General features: G+C 46.9%; 1 protein-coding gene across 1 annotated transcript in view; it reads left to right on the top strand.

Moving 5' to 3' along the window:
- Positions 1-18,218, top strand: part of LOC135520121 (mannosyl-oligosaccharide 1,2-alpha-mannosidase IA-like) — a 216,354-nt gene that overhangs the window by 47,800 nt on the left and 150,336 nt on the right. The gene's annotated exons all lie outside the window — the stretch shown is intronic.

Genomic DNA, 18,218 nt, shown 5'->3' with positions numbered 1-18,218 from the left:
CTCCCTCCCTCCACCTCTGTCTCCCTCTCTCTCTCTCTCTCTCTCTCTCTCTCTCTCTCTCTCCTCTCTCTCTCTCTCTCTCTCTCTCTCTCTCTCTCCAGATGAAGATGCATTATCACTGTGAAAAATGAAAAGATGGCTTCAATTTTCAAGTCGCTGTGACTGCAAAAATCTGGAATTTGTATTTAGCAGGGGACAAAAAAAGACTCCTTTACGTCCTCCTCTCGCTCTCTCCCTCTTTATGGCTTTTTTATCCTTCACTCTCCCTGATCTGGAGTTGATTGTGAATGACAGGAGTGAAAGCCAGAGCAGGGGGAATGTCAATAGTCCATTAAATGCTGTTTGCTAGAGAGGAGACACAAATCACCGGTTTGTGTGTGTTTGCGGTAATATACAGACTTGGTCAAATCTTTGTGTTGGCCTACATTGAGTCTTTGTGCTGGCCTACATTGAGTCTTTGTGTTGGCCTACATTGAGTCGTGCGTGACCGAAACATGGTGACGGGCAGGAACACCCGCAGCCAAAACTAACTCGCACCCATACCGTAATTCTGTTCTCTGATTAATGATTCATTCATTCATTCGTTTGTTTCATTGGCTAGAACCTTAACCTTGCCTATCTGTTCCAAAATCCCAGATGTGATTCTATTCTGTAAAATTGAACGAGGGCCTTCGCATGAAAAGCCTGCATTTATTTTGAACGATGTTTCTGTTAGTTTCTTGAATATTTCATTTGCCCTCGAGGAAGGCCCCTTTGCATTGATATGGAAAAATCCTTGCAAATATGTATTTTATTTGACTCAATTTATCGCTGGAGTATGTTTCCCAGCTGCTAGCTCATCTGTGTTATCAGCTGTTTAGCACTTGGCTAACGTCCTTCTAGGTAGATGGATGTGGGCACCAAGCAGGCCGCTCAACCTCCCTGGTCCCTGGCCTGAATCATCTCAATGGACTGTTTGTTGGTATGGCTGTCACTCAGATGTCTGAGGGATGAAATATGAGAGAGACAGAGACGGAGCATGACAAAGTGGAGCCTACAGAAGATAAACTTCCCACCATCTCGCTAAAACAAACAAACAGGAACTCTGGGAGTTGTGTCGAGGAAACAGACTGCATTGACTACGCTGGGCCGACCAAACAGTGTTAATCAGCATTTCGCACCCGCCTCATGTCTACAATCACACAGAACGGCATGTCATCAATTAAGACTGGCTGCAGCTGACAAACATTAGCCACCCACCGTCTCTCCTCCCCCTCTCCCCCCTCTCTTCCCCTCTTATCCAGCTAGTCTCAAAGATGACCTAGTGGTCCAATGGGTTGAGTGGGTTGAAGCAAACCTCCCACCGGCTTTGGTAAAGAGTGTTCCTCAAAGTCGCTCTGTAGAAGCAAACACGCAAATGCTAACTGTGCAGTAGATGATGCTACGAGTAAATGGTCTGTGTCCTCCTCTCACTGGTTCAAATTACAATTTACTCTGCCGCCTTTTGGCTTCAGATGGGGAAATCTAGAATAGTGCTAACGCTCATATCGTGCCCTTTTCTTGAAGTAATCAATGTTTTTAGTGTCCGGCAATTGCTAGACAACTCTCATCGTTTCTCCTTCCTGTGTGCTGTGTCATTGTGGGTCCTGCCTCTGTCCTTGCCTCTGTCCACTTTTACAGATCCATTAATCATCACACCAAAAAGGCATCATTAGCCTGTTAGTCCTGCTAGCCTCTTAACCCATGGCCATAACTTAGGTCAAAGGTCAGTTACAACTGAAAAGGGCTGTCGTAACACCCCATTACATTACCACACCACCACACCACATTTCAACTGTTTGCAGTGAAATACAGTACACTGCATGGATGAGAGAAACACTTCATAACGAGGATACATGGTTCTTCTTCCATTCCTTCTTCCATTCCAGCACGTTTGTCTTTGTGGATGAGGGTCACCAGTAAGTGCGGGCTCCGGTAGCCTGGGGGCCAAAGGCCAGACACTAAACAAATGGTGCAGGAGGGTGAAGGGGAAGAGAAATGGCTCTGTCAGTAGTGGTAACCACACCCCAGTTAATGCTCTCCCACCAGGGATACAGGAGAGCTTTGTACCCATAACCTACGACATCTTGCCCTCTCTGTCCAACCACGGTGCGTTGAATGACAGAGAGCAGGATGAGAGAGAGCAGGCAACAGACCACAGAGACTGTGTGTGTGTGTAATGTACGGTGTGTGTGTGTGTGTGTGCGTGTGTGCCTGTGTATGTGTGTGCATGCATTTACAGTATATATGTGCTTTTATTTGTTTGTGTGTGTGTTTTATATGCGTATGTGTGGAACTTTTGGTCCCCCCCTCCCCATCCTCCACTAACTCCCCAGGGATAGAAGGACTTCTTGAATCATCCCGTTTGCTGTGGAATCGGAGACCAGCGAGCCGAGGCTGGTAATGTGATTCCCGTGCGTGAGTCAGATAGTTTCTGACTGCCTGAGTCAAGTCCTGGGGCTGTACCGCGCTGTGTGCGTGTGTGTGTGTGCCTGCGTACGGTACTATACTCATCATCCACTAGCTCAGGGACAGGAAGGAACAGAGATCTCATTCAGCCCATAATTGGGTTGCGTGCAGGGTCACCTGACGTCTGCAGAGCCTGATTGCGGGGCTTGTGGGTAATGGAGTCTGCCTACCGGAAGAGGACCAGACGTCACAGCATGGATGGAGTCTGCTGCGCAGCTGATTAGAGACGACATTACATTAGTCTCAATGATATCTTCTCTTCTTGTTTTTTCTATTGGACATTACATTACAATACTGTTAGTTTGTACTGTCTGGTCTGTAGTATTGCTGGGAGGGTTATTGGATCCATTTGAAGGCTTTTGAGTGTTTGTGTGTGTCTGTCTGTCTGTCTGTGTTGTGCAGGTGTCTGTTTGTTATTGCTGATTGACATGTCATCAGTCACAGCAAACCTCTTTGGCAGGACATGTGTATCACCCCTAACCCTCTTCATGCTCCTACGATGTTCACTAGGAGATCCTGTTTTTCACACTGCCAGTGCTTTTGTCACAGAGCTGACAGCTTCTCCTCAGGGCTCTCAGGACTTTCTTAGCAGCCAGAGGAGCTGTGTGTGTGTGTGTGTGTGTGCGTGTGCGTGCTGGTGGGTGTTGAACATATTGACTGTGATATGGAGTGCAGACTGAGGTGTGAGCTAATCCCACATGACTCTCACAGGCTGAGTTAGTGATAGTCTCCTGACTGTCACGTTAAAGCTTCCATCTGGGATTCATCTCGCAGAAAATCGGTAGCCTCGCCATTTGTTTTGATATACAGCTGATGGATAGTAAAGTAAGTAACGTATACAGATGATGGATAGTAAAGTAAGTAAAGTATACAGCTGATGGATAGTAAAGTAAGTAAAGTATGCAGCTGATGGATAGTAAAGTAAGTAAAGTATGCAGCTGATGGATAATAAAGTAAGTAAAGTATACAGCTGATGGATAGTAAAGTAAGTAAAGTATGCAGCTGATGGATAGTAAAGTAAGTAGCTGATGGATAGTAAAGTAAGTAAAGTATACAGCTGATTGATAGGAAAGTAAGTAAAGTATGCAGCTGATGGATAGTAAAGAAAGTAAAGTATGCAGCTGATGGATAGTAAAAAGTAAGTAAAGTATGCAGCTGATGGATAGTAAAGTAAGTATGCAGCTGATGTGTGGGGCTGTGAAAATGTAATGTCCAAGATCCCAGATTGTACTTTTTTAAGAGATAGTATTATCTGAGGGAGCTTCGTTCATTGTAGTTCCCCCCATATCATGGCGCTGACTGCATGAAGCATACTTCATTTATTACTAGATTTTAACTGAATATACCAGGCAGGTCAGCCATGCTACAAGTCAGTATGCGACATCCATCCATGTCTAAGTAGGTCTAGATTTTGCTAGGGCATTGTGGACGGGGATGGCAGACGAGCGTAAACATCTGCCTCTGGTACCCATCCCAAATATTAACCCTTACCTTAACTATTCAGAGTGAATGCCTAACCTTAAGGTGCCTCAACTGAACCTTACCCTTAATAAAAATGTGGAGTTAATGGCTAAAGTTAATCTTAAACACATTGAATTTGATATTTGGAACAACTTTTGAAATGTGACACTTGAGAAACATGGGTGAACATCTAATTCTGACATAAGACTGTGAGAGCTAGTTGGAATAAACAGGTCTATGACAGTGTCCCTCAGAAGCACTATCACCAGAAAGCCTTCACCCTATCACCCATTGGTGTGCCTCTCTCTGTTTTTAGAACTTTGATGTTCCACCCTTCACTATCACCCCCCCCCTCCAAAGTAAGCCTTGTCTCTGAGGCACATTGTCATAGGCATCCAAATAATACACAGCTGCTTGGGAATTCTCATCGATTCATATCAGAGATCTTCAATCCACAGATTGACCACCCTCCTTCCTCCATCCCATAGAAATAGAATATTTTGAGTGTGCCCATGAGTGTACGGTACTGACAAATGGCTGTGGTCTGAGGTTGCTTTGTCTATTCTAGTCATTCTATTTCTATGACCCACCCCACCATCTTCCTCAATAAACCATTGTGACCCTGGTAGTAGCTGGTTGTCCATTTGGCTGATGGAGACCGTATTGGCTTAAGGGCTCTGATGACGGGGCCTGGCATGGAATGGCTGGGCTCTGGATGTAGATGGATTGTATCGATAACTTTCCCTCCCTTGACTGTCCCTCTGCCCATGGTTTATCCCTCCCGAGAGGGTTGGGATGGAGGGTAGAGAGGGCAAAGGTCACACCCCCACCCCCTTTCGCTTATACAGATGGTGACACACATATCATGCCGGTACATTCTATTTGGCAATGCCCTGGCTTTTTAGCTCAGTGGCAACAATGTACAAATCCTTAATGGCGGCGGATTTGGACTGTTTCAGCTCATCGTGGTGCTATGCCCAACAAACACATTCATATGAAATGAAATGAGGATGACGCCATTGTTTTTAACAACGTGTTGTAAAGTCTCAGTCGACTGGCTGAAAAACCGATGTGTTTCCAGCGCTGACAGTGAGAGACTTCATCTGAGTGGTATTGTTCTTAGATTGACATCCCTTCAAGAAATAGACCGTTTCCTTCTGACCACAATGTTTGATTGCCTTAAATTGTCTGTCTGTCTGACTGTCTGGGCTAAAAATAGTTTTTTGTTTTTGTCAACTTGTCGTTTTAGCTGCACAAAGCCCTTTCCTATGCGGTTCTTGAAACTGCTTCAGTGCTGGTTGAAGTCTGTTGTAATAGGCTCCTGTAATAGCCTGGGCCTGTATTGACAACCAGTCTTAGAATAGGATCAGGCCCCCCGCTGTCCATTCGTTATGATCTAAAATGCAAAACCGATCCTAGATCAGGACTCCTACTGAGAAGCATGGGCCCTAACTATGCATTTATCTGAATCCCATGGTGTCCCTTGACTCTCTTCAGCCAGGTTATTGATGAAGGCAGGGTAAGTAGCTCAGTCCCTGGTGCGTTGGGCTTTAGGCCTTTGTTTTCCCATTTCATCTAAATCCTTAATGGGTTTATTGGATCAGTTAGGCCTTTGTTAAAAGTGGTCAGTAACTGATGATTTAGCCCAGATTTAACACAGCCTTATTTATATAGGCAGAGAGGGGCAGCGGTAGTGTAGCCTGATCCCAGATCAGTTTGTGCTATAGTGAAAATTACCTTAGGAGTTAGCTATACAGCACAAACAGATCTGGGACCAGGCTAGTGCTACAGCACTTATAGCAGATGTAGGAGTACAGTAGTGCTTGTGTCAAGCTACTGTATATAGTATCCTGTAATGACAATAATAGTTGACTGTACAGCGCAAACTGATCTGGGACCAGGCCTCATGCTACAGCGCTTTTGTATAGCAGACATAGGATGACAGTGCAGGAGTTCTTGAGTTATGCTACTCCATAGAGTACAGTACAGTTTGTCTTCTACATGTAGTCTTGTGTGATGAGATTGCGGCTCTGGCTGGGAGTGCACAGTGGGCTCTGTGAGGACGAGGCTGCAAGCCTGAAGGGCAGGTCCTGTGGCAGTGTCACTGGCGAACATGAAAGGCCTGTGGATAAGTGTGACGCCTCTCCCGCTTCTAAACCTAATCAAGCATTCTGCTCCCTGTAGTCCACAGCTGAGAGACAGCACACACACACACACACACACACACACACACACACACACACACACACACACACACACACACACACACACACACACACACACACACACACACACACACACACACACACACACACACACACACACAATCTTGTAGGGGAAACAGAGTGTGAAGCAGTCTCCTCTGTGCCCTCCCAGACTGTATTGGGTTTGTTGGGACCATCTTCTTCTCCTATTTGCTGAAAGTCCTATTTGGTGAAAGTGCAAAGGTTGTGTCACCTTGGTTTCTGAGAGGGGAGGCGCGGGGGAAATGATGCGGGACAGGCTTTTCTTATTGGCTGACTGGTTTTAAAGTAACCATCCAATCTCCGAGAACAGAGGCCTATTACATGTTATTGCAAAGGATGATGTCACCTTGTGGCAGGGCTGGCTGGAGGAACATGCTCTGACTGCTGGGAGAGGTGTTTCAGCAGAAAGATAGACAGAGGGAATTGTTCACCTCTGTCCTCTCGATACATGGTGGACTGTTAGTGTGACTGACCAGGCGCTCCAGAATGTGAAGTTTATAGAGTCATTTACCTTCGTCCACCACTACGTTCAGTCCAAGTAGTCTGTGTTTGATACAGGATTATCAAACACACAAATACACTCCAACCAGTGTTTTTCAAACACTATAGCGAAAGTACACACGGGAAGAAATAGCTATTATTTCAGATAGAACTTTAGTAGCCTTGAGGCAGGGAACATTTTAAATGTAATTCACCAGAGCTTGACTGGCAGCACCCTTATCTGTCTTTCCCTCTACTAGTTCCCACTCTTCAAAAGCGAAACACTTTGTCGTCGTATTTGGACAGGCTTTCACCACCACCTTCACGCGCCCGTCTTGACAACCGCGAAACCCGCCCCTGGCGTAAATCACGTCCTCATTTCTGTTACCATTTCCTTTCATCACAAGCCTCCATCAAAAAGCCATTGTCAGACATCATCAAATGGATTAGCACTATCGTAACATGAGAAGACTCAACACTCGACATGGAAATAGATCTTTTTCTCTCGAGTATGGAGTCTTTATTAGGAGACAACGTTTTTCATCATCAATGCATTAGCTAATGTTGGTCTGGCGTCAATAGCTCTTTGTAGCTGAGGTATGGAGGGCTCTAGTGGTGCAGCTGTCCTCTATGTACTCCCTTGATGTCATTTAGGTAAATCATCTACTGTTGTGCTTTGTGTTTGGGCTGGTTTTAGTGCTTTGGTGTGTGTGTGCGTTCAAATATGTGTGTTTGTGTACACTACCACAAAAGTGAGCCAAATGAGATTAAGCCAATTCTCGGGGAGAGCTGGTTTATTGTACTCACTCCCCCTCTCTCGTCATCTTAATACTTTGCATTTAAGAGTCCCCTCTGAATAGCAAATAGGGCTTTCCGATTTAAATACGTTTTCACAGGGAAGTGGGTTGGAGAATTGTGATGGTCCACAGTGGGTTCAGTGGGTTCCTTTTCCTTTTGATGCATTAAGGAGCCTGCCAGAGAAATGGTATAGATTCTACTAATGAGTACAAGCCCAGGCATGTCCTTAATCTGTGTTCAGTTGTTCCGTGGCTTTTAAACATTCTGATCAGTGCCACTTGGTCCTATTATGTCCGTTGAATTGCAATCTGAGTGGTGGGAGAATCTCTATGACATAACTAGCTGGTATGATCCGCCAAACCGCAGAGGGTAGCTAGGCCCACAGTACCTAGTGATCTCAGCCAGACACTTCTATCTTTGCTAGATCTTTCTCCATGTGTGTCTGTCTGTCTGTCTGTGGGTCTCTTTGACTCTCTTTCTCTCTCTCTCTCGTGTGATGCGGCACTAGTAGAATGGAGGAGTGGAAACAAACATTAACAGCCAGGTCAAAGGAGAGACTATGGCAGAGAGTTTAGTGTGTGTGTGTGTCTGTGCTGTCTATGTTTCTGTCTATGCTCTAGTGCAGGCACGTACAGAGAACCCATGTATGAAACTGAATAAGCTCAGGCTTTGGTATTGACAATATGCTGTGCAGGTCAGTGTTGACACTACAACACTGTGGGTTGTCTCTCCCGTATTTTCCTGGTGTCCTATTAAGGCTCTAGACATTACCATAAACACAAACCCTGGTATCAAATGGAACCAGACCCGGATTCGATTTTCTATTTGCATTTTCTTTAGCCCGTCAGAGGGTGTGGTTTGCAGTTTTGCCACTATTCTATTGGTTCCATTGCATCAGGCAAGCTCAATCAAGCCACACTAAAATATTTGAAAGAATTTCAAATAGTGTTTGAACCCAGGTCTGCATGGAACCAGTGCACTAAGCAAGGCACAGGATCGTACTTTAAACAAACATGAGCGCGTAAGAGTTTTATTTCCAATCGCCTGACCTAATCAAGCTTGTGCTTTCTGATTAATCCACGTCAATATGATTCCACACCATGACAGTTAGGTAATGACAAGGCCCTGACTCTGGTGCTGACTAATCAATGTTGTGTGTAATGAAAGATACATCAACACATTAACCATCCACATCAGTGTGTTTTATCAGTATGTTTCAGTGCGACACATTAACCATCCACATCAGTGTGTTTTATCAGTATGTTTCAGTGCGACACATTAACCATCCACATCAGTGTGTTTTATCAGTATGTTTCAGTGCGACACATTAACCATCCACATCCGTGTGTTTTATCAGTATGTTTCAGTGCGACACATTAACCATCCACATCAGTGTGTTTTATCAGTATGTTTCAGTGCGACACATTAACCATCCACATCAGTGTGTTTCAGTGCAGTTCATGGGTTCTGATAAGGCTGTTGCCTCCAGGATTTGGGGAGAATTGGTTCATACCATTTCACCAAACTCTGCGCCACAACAAGGCCCCACACAAAAAAAACAGAGCAGTCATGTGTACTATGAAAGGACTGTGGCCTCTCAGTGAGGGTAGTAGACAGGTGTACACGCCATTAGATCCGGCCATTCATTCACTCATTCATTCTCTCAATCCTGCCAATACCCAACACAAAGACACCTCTTTGGAATATCAGCTGTACAGTAGGAAGCAACAGCTGAACAACTCAACCCATACAGATAATTCTTTCTTCATAATCCCAGGGGGTTACAGGGAGCTACAGTATGCTTACTGCCTCCCTCAGTTTTTGCAGGCACAAATCCAGACTGCATGTTGTGCCGGAGTAAAACCTTGACACTTGACACACGGCGGCTGTAAACCCAAGCGGGGAATTATGGGGGCATTATCGAGGCATTGTTTTTTTTTGAGTCACCGGCCTAAAAAAAAGCTTTTCTCCAGCTTTCACATGCTCATTTTAGCCTGAAGAGCTGCTCTGGTGGACTCTGCTAGTCTGTGTGAGACTCAGACAAGATGGAGAAGTGTTGCCTTAATCCCTCAAAGCCCATCTGGTGTGTGTACTGTATGTATCTGTGTGAGAGTGTACACGATGTGTGTGTGTGTATAGAGGGGGAGGGTGTGTGGGATATGAGTAGATGTCACACTGCCCTCATTCACAACTGCTGATGTTTAAATCCCCTAGTCATCACTCACTCACTCACTCACTCACTCACTCACTCACTCACTCACCCACCCACCACCAGCACTGTTAGTGATGTTATTGTTTTATTCTTCCCCACCTTCTCCTCTGCATGCTACCATGTATTCCTGGGGCCTGGCGCTATTGTAATAAGCTCTGCCTTTATACATGTCCTCTTGACACCATTCTCTCTCCCCGTCGCCCCTCCTCCTCTCTTTGTTCCATGTTTTAACGACACTCCTCTTTAGCCCCCACAGCCTCACTAAATTCGGATGTGTTCTTTTTTTTGGGTGCCTTCCAAAACTTTACCCGACTTGTGTGGTTGGCGCTGTCGCTCGGTGTTGTCATGACGGAGCCAAGGATGAGGGAGGAGTGATGAAGAGAGTTTCGAGGGTGTCAGAAGGGAGTCCCATCACATTCAGGGTGGGTGGCTACTGATGTGCCCCACGCAGCTGCCAAACTCTCTCTGGTGCTCGGTGGAGAATGGCATCCCTGAGCTGGTGACCGTGATGGTGCACAAACAGTGTTCGTTGTGTACAGAGACTATTTTTCTCACTGTGAAAAAAGGGAAGTCAATTGTTACGTTTCAATATTCAGTGTAGACTATCCTGTCCAGTCATGTGCCACGCATTTCCGGTTGTGTTTTGTGTTGCCTTTTTCTCTCTCACTCTCATCCCCACCTCTCACTTTTTATTTCTCTCAGGCCTGTGTTTTTGATGTTATTACACACAGCTATACCCAGTAGCCTGCTAGCGCATTCCACATGACAACACAACTTACCCTAACTGACTGTCATTGGATAAGTGTTAACACTGTTGTTGTAGGTGTGTGTGTGTGTGTGTGTGTGTGTGTGTGTGTGTGTGTGTGTGTGTGTGTGTGTGTGTGTGTGTGTGTGTGTGTGTGTGTGTGTGTGTGTGTGTGTGTGTGTGTGTGTGTGTGTGTGTGTGTGTGTGTGTACCACTGATGCTGTTTTAGGCTACGTGTGTTTCTGCATGTCACTCTTTCTGCCTTTTGAAGCTAAATGAACGAACAAGGACCTCATCTTGGTAAAGAGCCCATCTCCACGACTGTCTTAGCAGTATTTATTCTCCTATCTATCGGGATGGAGTGAAAGATTACGCACCGCTGATTCATTTGAGTCAATCAGGGAACGAAGGAAGATTCCGGGTTAAACGGCAGTGAGCTAAGCATCTGGGATTATCCCTATTTATCCCTATGGGGTAATAAAGGCAAGTGGCAATCCTCTTCCCATCCTTACCAGATTTCCGTCACGTTGTTTAGGGGCACTGTCCTCCATTGAGGGCTTTGGTAAACGGCAACTTGCCGGATAGGATCAGCTTTCCTTGTCTCAATCCTAACCTTAACCGTTAATGGGCAACATGCAAAACTGACCCCAGTTCAGCATCTAGGGGCAATAAATCCACAGCATCCAGTAACGTTATGGACTGCAGTGTTATTCCGAACAGTGTGCTGATCAGTGAACGCTGGTGTCACTTTGAGCCTGTCCCCCAGCCTCCACTTTCTTCTCAGGTAATGTACCATCTCCACACACCTGAGGTGAAGTCCTGAGAAATCTTCTGAAGACTTGTGTCTGATGTTGTTGAGTTTTACCTTTAAGGGCTGGTGACAGGCTTTGGGTAGAGGAATGGACTCTGCAGATGGCTGGGTGTTGAGAGACTGACTTTTTGTATTTCTTTAATGAAACATTCTCATTTCATTTAAACCTCACACCCTCCCTTGAAAATAAAACACCAAAATATATCTGGAAACATTGGTGGCCACTCAAACACCCCACCCCCCCCCCTTACTGGACCTCCTCCAGGAATCTCTCCAGCAGCCTAAGAGACGTTACTCCTGTTTGTTGTGCCAGGACTTCCGGGGTTTTCCACCCCTCCTCTCCCAGCAGTCGCAGGTCACCCAGCCTTAGTAAGCCCGCTGCCATCAGTCGCCTCTGCAGGGTGGCCGACTGAACCGATCTCAAAGGGATGGCTGGGTTGTGGAAAATAGGCTTCTCCCACACCCACAGCCCAGGCTCCACACCCCCTTCTCATGTGGGCCTTAGCAGCTGCCAGGCCCTCAGCACCGCAGAGTAAAAATCAGAGAGACCTGCTGTACTCAGCCTCTCCAGCTTCATGAGGAACAGCTGCCGGTCCAACCCTAATCCGCCAGCTCTCCTCATCAGCGCGCATGCTGGTTCCCTCCAGCCAACATCAGTATGGTACAGCAGTCTCTGCGCCGCCTTTAGTCGGAACGCAGCCACCCTGCTGCTCTCCAGTTCCACCAGGCCCTGTCCTACTTCGTGGATGGTCATGTACAACACTGCCGCCCTCAGCCAGTGATGGCCCGACCAGAAAAAGTCCACCTGGTCCACCTCCACCTTGGGACAGGAGCCACCTCCACTTGGCCAGTCTTGACACCACTGCCTGTGACAGCCTCTCCCAGTTCTTCCTGACCCAGCTCTCTGAGCCCAGGTACACCCCCAACATTTTAAGCCCTTCACAACCCCACTGCAAACCCCCTGGAAGCAGAGGAGGGGCCCTATCCCCCCATGCCCCACATAACAGTGCTTTGTTCTTGCCCCAGTTTACTTTAGCTGATCGAAGCTCCCTCGTACACCTTCAGACTGGTCTCCAGTGCCTGCATATCCTGCCCATCCCTGACCATCACAGAAACGCCATCTGCATACGCTGACACTACTATGCCTGTCAACACCCATGCCTGTCCAGCACACTCCCTGCAGTGTCCTGCATAGCAGGCCCAGAAAAGGCTCAATGGCTACTGTATATAACTGCCCCAATAGAGGGCATCCTTGTTTAATGCCCCGTCACACCCAGACTGGTCTACTGAGCCCCCCTCCCACCTTGACCATACATGACGCCCCAGCATACAACAGCTTCACACAGGTCAAAAACACTCTTCTCAAACCCAAACACAGACATCACATTAAACAGATACTCATGGTTCACTCTATCAAAAGTCTTCTCTTGATCCAAAGTTCACATTAGAACATCTCGACAAGTCCAACATGTCCCTGATTAAGAACAAGTCGTCCGTGATTGAGCGTCCCGGTACACAAGATGTTTGGTCCTTATGTACTATCGAGTCCAAATGGGACTTCAGTCTGTTAGAGAGGACCTTGGCAAATATCTTGTAGTCCGCACAGAGCAATGCCACAGGCCTCCAGTTCTTAAGTTCACACAAGTCCCCTTTTTTGGGCAGGAGAGTCAGAGCCGCCCAACGGCAGTCGACTTCATTCACCACATCACTATGTGTCTCCTGTCAACAACACCTGTCATTTTTTTGTTTTACATATTCACCCAACACACTCCTCTTTCCCGCATCTCTGGCGCCATTTATATTGAGCGAGCCTACCTGGCGAGTCTCCATAAGAAGTGGGAGAAAAGCCAGCAAGGAAAGAGAAAAGACTCTTGGCACTGGGGCTTTTTGAGCCAGAAAGAAACAATACATCTAAACAGTGTCTGAAGGTCGACCCTTACGCAATGTTGTGACCCACTTCCTCAACCTAAACCTGGATGAGAGGACACCACGCCCTTCCTTTTTCATAGCATGTTGCACTGATCTTACAAACTTTCTCAGATCAGAAAAAAAGCCTCAAGATGAACTTTTTACCCCTTGGTCTCATTCAGGAAACTTGTCAGTTCCCTCAACGTGAACTTTGACCCCTCTGCTTGGCTGTCAGCTCCGGACCCATTGAAGAGGAGTCTGGAAAAAAAACTCCTCATCATCCGATTCCTCAGACTCACTTTCCTCCTCATCTCCATCTCCCATCCTGACCACCTGCCTGTCTTCTCTGCCCCCCCCCCAGCACCAGGCAAAGGTTCCATGGTGCCTTTGACCACATCAGCCTCTCCCCTCCCACCTCCTTTCTTCTCCCACGTTTTCCTTTTCCGCTTGACACCCTCCTCCTCCCCCCAGTCTCTTACACTTCCCCACTATACTCTCCTCATCCACTAGCATAACCTGACTAGACCCAGCCTCATCCTCACCACCCTCCATAACCTGACTAGACCCAGCCTCATCCTCACCACCCTCCATAGCATGACTAGGCCCAGCCTCATCTACAACACCCTCGCCCATACCCGGGCGCGAACCAGGGACCCTCTGCACACATCAACAACAGTCACCCACGAAGCATCGTTACCTATCGCTCCACAAAAGCCGCGGCCCTTGCAGTGCAAGGGGAACCACTACTTCAAGGTCTCAGAGCAAGTGACGTCACCGATTGAAACGCTATTTAGCACGCACCACTGCTAACTAGCTAGCTATTTCACATCCGTTACACATAGCATGACAAGGCCCAGCCTCATCAACACCACCGTCCATAGCATGACAAGGCCCAGCCTCATCAACACCACCATCCATAGCATGACGAGGCCCAGCCTCATCTACACCACCATCTCTGGCAAAACTAGGCCCAGCCTCATCTACACCACCATCCCTGTCATGACTAGGCCAAGCCTCTGCTGTCTGCATCTCATTGCCCCCTGCACATTGACCTTGATATCCCCCACCGGCGCTTGTGCCCTCACCTTGTCTACGGCCTTTATGTGGGCACGCAAGGCTCTTAAATCCACACACTCAAAACACAGTAGAATATCTGTGCTGGTAAACCCTGCGTAGAGCTCCCCATGCCTCACTTTAAAATGAACACTTAGAGGAAACTCATTGTTATTCAGAAACATAAACACTTGCCTCCGGAATGATACAACGTGCTTAACGGCATCTGCCTGACAACCTGCTGACAGTACACGAAAACCGCTAGCAAACTTACCAAAACGACTCCGCTCTTTCCTGACCTTGTCGAAGGGGTAGAAAAAGGTGAAATTGACACCAACACACCCCGTACAAATATTCCACTAAGCAATTAGCCTACCAACCAAATTTGCTCTTTTCATGAACACAACCAGAGCTTTGTTCATTCTGGAAGCGGAATGTATAAATTCAGCTCCTACCTGTTCACCGACCGCGAGCAGAACCTCCTCCACTTTAACTCCATTCTCAGGAACAAACCTGAATCCATGCCGTATCGACAGCGTCTCCTCCGCGCTAGGCTGAGAAACCATCGCTCACACCGCACCTTCCAAACCCCAGGAAATGAACTCTGTCCTCTTTCACCCTTCCTTTGAAAAACCTGTGGATACCGCTAAAACGAATAGTGCATTAACCCTCCACCATAGAAAATAATTGAAAGAAAAGACCAAGAACAAAAACTCCCAGCATGCACTGAGAGAGAGAGAGGGAGAGGGAGAGAGGAATTTCTGGTGTAGTAGTGTCAGACAGGCTGCTGGCTGACTTCTCAGTAAACACAACCAGCCATAGGTCCCAATTGGGGCTGTTCTCACTATTCTTTGTCAGTGTGTGTGTCTTTAGATGTATTTAGTCAGAAAGTCATGCAACGCATGTAGACATCTTTAATGGAATCTGTTCAAACTCTTACCCAAATCACCCCATTATATCAGCAAACTGTCATGCTTCTGGGGATGGAAAGCTACAGTGTGTGTGTGTGTGTGGGTGTGTGCACGTGTGTGTGTGTGTGTGTGTGTGCACGTGCGTGCATGTGTGTGTGTGTGTGCACGTGCGTGCAAGTGAGAGTGGATTGTTTGGGTCTGCAGTATTACCCAGTTGTGAAGCTGTCAGCACCATCTGGTGTGGGACATGCTGAGGACAGTTTCCTCATCGTTACCTAGTTATACCTGTTCTGTCAAAGAAACGAATCAATAGAACAAGAGCTAAATATGCCCTATTTCACACTTCACACTTTTCATTCATGTGTTCATCACATTGGCTTCTGTTAGACTCAAACATGTAGGAAAATATTTTTAACAGTGGTGAAAAGACTCAAATGTATTGATAAGTGATTTTCAAATTGATTACTCCAAATTCTGGCTCCCGAATGCACTGGTTTTCCATCAGGGAAATATACTTTCCTACCCACAGACACGTACATGCACACATACACCAAATACCCACAATGCACACACACACACACACACACTCATAATTCCCACCTCTTCAAAATACCCTTTTTAATTGCTCTCATTATCTTCCTACCAATGTGGAATAATTTCAAAGAATCTCGTTAATGAGTCCCAATATCATCTGCAACAACAATGGGACTATTTTAACAAGATCATCTCTTTCTCTCTGCCTTCTCTCCTCTTCTCCTCCTCCTCCCTCTCTCTTCCTCAGATAAGACCTTATCGTTCTCTTTCTGCAGTGGGCCTTAGCTATTGGCATCTGCGGCTCTGATCCGCGCGCCTCTACCTTTTGATCCTCTCCCCTCCCCAAATGCTTTTCATCTTCCATGGGAGTTTGTACTGTACCTGGGGGTGTGGAACTTTGCACCTGCTCTTGTCGACTGTGTGCTGTTCGGAGAGTGGGGAGAAGATGGGGGTGAACAGCGTTTACTGAACCAGCGGTGTAATCGGTCTCTCCCAGCCAGCCTCGGTTATCAGGGAGGGCGTAGACTACAATACCCCAGAGGAGTGCACATGGGAATGATAACAGGAGGGAGGGAGGGAGGGAGAGAGATGGAGAGACAGAGAGAAATAGAGGTGTTCTGTATCTCTCTGCTTGAGGAGAGCAGGAAATGGCTTGTTGTCCTTGGTGTTCTTCCTTCCCTGTTGCTTTACGGTTGACTGACAGAGGTGGAAATCATGCTGAAGACTGAGGTGTCTGGAGGTCGCAGGGGTTAAGAACCAAGGAGTGGCACTTTTTGTGTGACTGTGTATGTTCATGAGTGTGTGTGTGTGTGTGTGTGGTGGGTGCATGTATGAAGGTGTGTGAGTGTGTGGGTGTGTGTGTCTACGCCTATGTGTGTCATGGGGGATGATCGAAAAGATGGGAATGACGAGTTTGTATGGGCCGGGGGGGGGAGAATCGATGTGATGATTGAATGACTGGTCCGTCATCTGTCAGCGCTGTTCCTGAGCCCAGTAATTACCTGGGTGGAATAGGCCATCCTTCCAGATCATATATCCCAATCCCCTAAGGGAGTGACAGGGAAAGGGCCAGGGCCAGCAGAGCGTGTCTGCTGGGGCAGGAATGTGTGGTGGCTGACTGGCTGAGGCACACATCTGCCACTGTAGAGTCCACTTGTGTGCAATCTGTCACATGATCTGTCACATGATCTCAGTACATATACACCTGTTCTGAAAGGCCCCAGAGTCTGCAACACCACTATGCAAGGGGCACCACCAAGCAAGCAGCGCCATGAAGACCAAGGAGCTCTCCAAACAGGTCAGGGACAAAGTTGTGGAGAAGTACAGATCAGGGTTGGGTTATAAATAGATATCTGAAACTTTGAATATCCCACAGAGCACCATGAAATCCATTATTAAAAAATGGAAAGAATATGGAACCACAACAACCCTGCCAAGAGAGGGCCGCCCACCAAAACTCATGGACCAGGCAAGGAGGGCATTAATCAGAGAGGCAGCAAAGAGACCAAAGATAATCCTGAAGGAGCTGCAAAGTTCCACAGTGGAGATTGGAGTATCTGTCCATAAGACCACTTTAAGCTGTACGCTCCAAAGAGCTGGGCTTTACGGAAGAGTGGCCAGAAAAAAGCCATTGCAAACACGTTTGGTGTTCGCCAAAACGCATGTGGGAGACTCCTCAAACATATGGAAGAAGGTACTCTGGTCAGATGAGACTAACATTGAGCTTATTGGCCATCAAGGGAAACGCTATGTCTGGCACAAACCCAACACCCCTCATCACCCCGAGAACACCACCCATGTTTTTTATCGGCAGGGACTGGGGAACTGGTTAGAATTGAAGGAATGATGGATACCGCTAAATACAGGGAAATTCTCGAGGGAAACCTGTTTCAGTCTTCCAGAGATTTAAGACTGGGACGGAGGTTCACCTTCCAGCAGGACAATGACCCATACAGTAACCGTATATGTGCGTATAAATGAGTTGCCAGCGGTGAGATTGGCTGTTCGGATTTTCCAGCCTGACTACCGCAGGTCTCTGTTCCGTGTGAACAGTGTTCTGTTGCTGCTGGGAGGGTTTGGGAGGGATGTCACACAGGTTGACAGAGCTTGGCATGAAGAAAGGAACAGCGTCAACAGCTCATTTCCGCTGTGTCTTCAACCCTCCTCTATGTCCATGTATGTTAATATCTTGGTCAGGGAGGGAGATTGTGTGTGTGTGGGGGGCGGCTGCGGAGGGTGTGGTGGTGTGAGAAGGGGGGGAGAGAAAGAGAGAGAGATTGTGTGCTTGTGTATGACACTGTGTTCATATTATTATCGTATTTTTGTGTGTGTGTGCATGTGTGCCTCTGTATGCATGATGTGTCACCCAGCATCCTCTATTCTGTCTCTCTGATAGCTCTATGATCTCCTTATTCACGGTGTGTAGTACAGTCAGCACAGGAAGAGATCAATGACCCTCACAATCACTTTGATCTTAATTGTGATCATCATAGGAGGAAAAAGCCTATCAAACACAGATTTGGAATCAGTATTGCACCACTCAACGGATTAGGGTGAAGTTGTACCTAGCAAC

The sequence above is a fragment of the Oncorhynchus masou genome, chromosome 29 (assembly GCF_036934945.1).
Source record: "Oncorhynchus masou masou isolate Uvic2021 chromosome 29, UVic_Omas_1.1, whole genome shotgun sequence".
Lineage (NCBI taxonomy): Eukaryota > Metazoa > Chordata > Actinopteri > Salmoniformes > Salmonidae > Oncorhynchus > Oncorhynchus masou.
The sequence above is the reverse complement of the archived record's forward strand: the minus strand, read 5'-3'. Positions and strand labels throughout refer to the sequence as shown.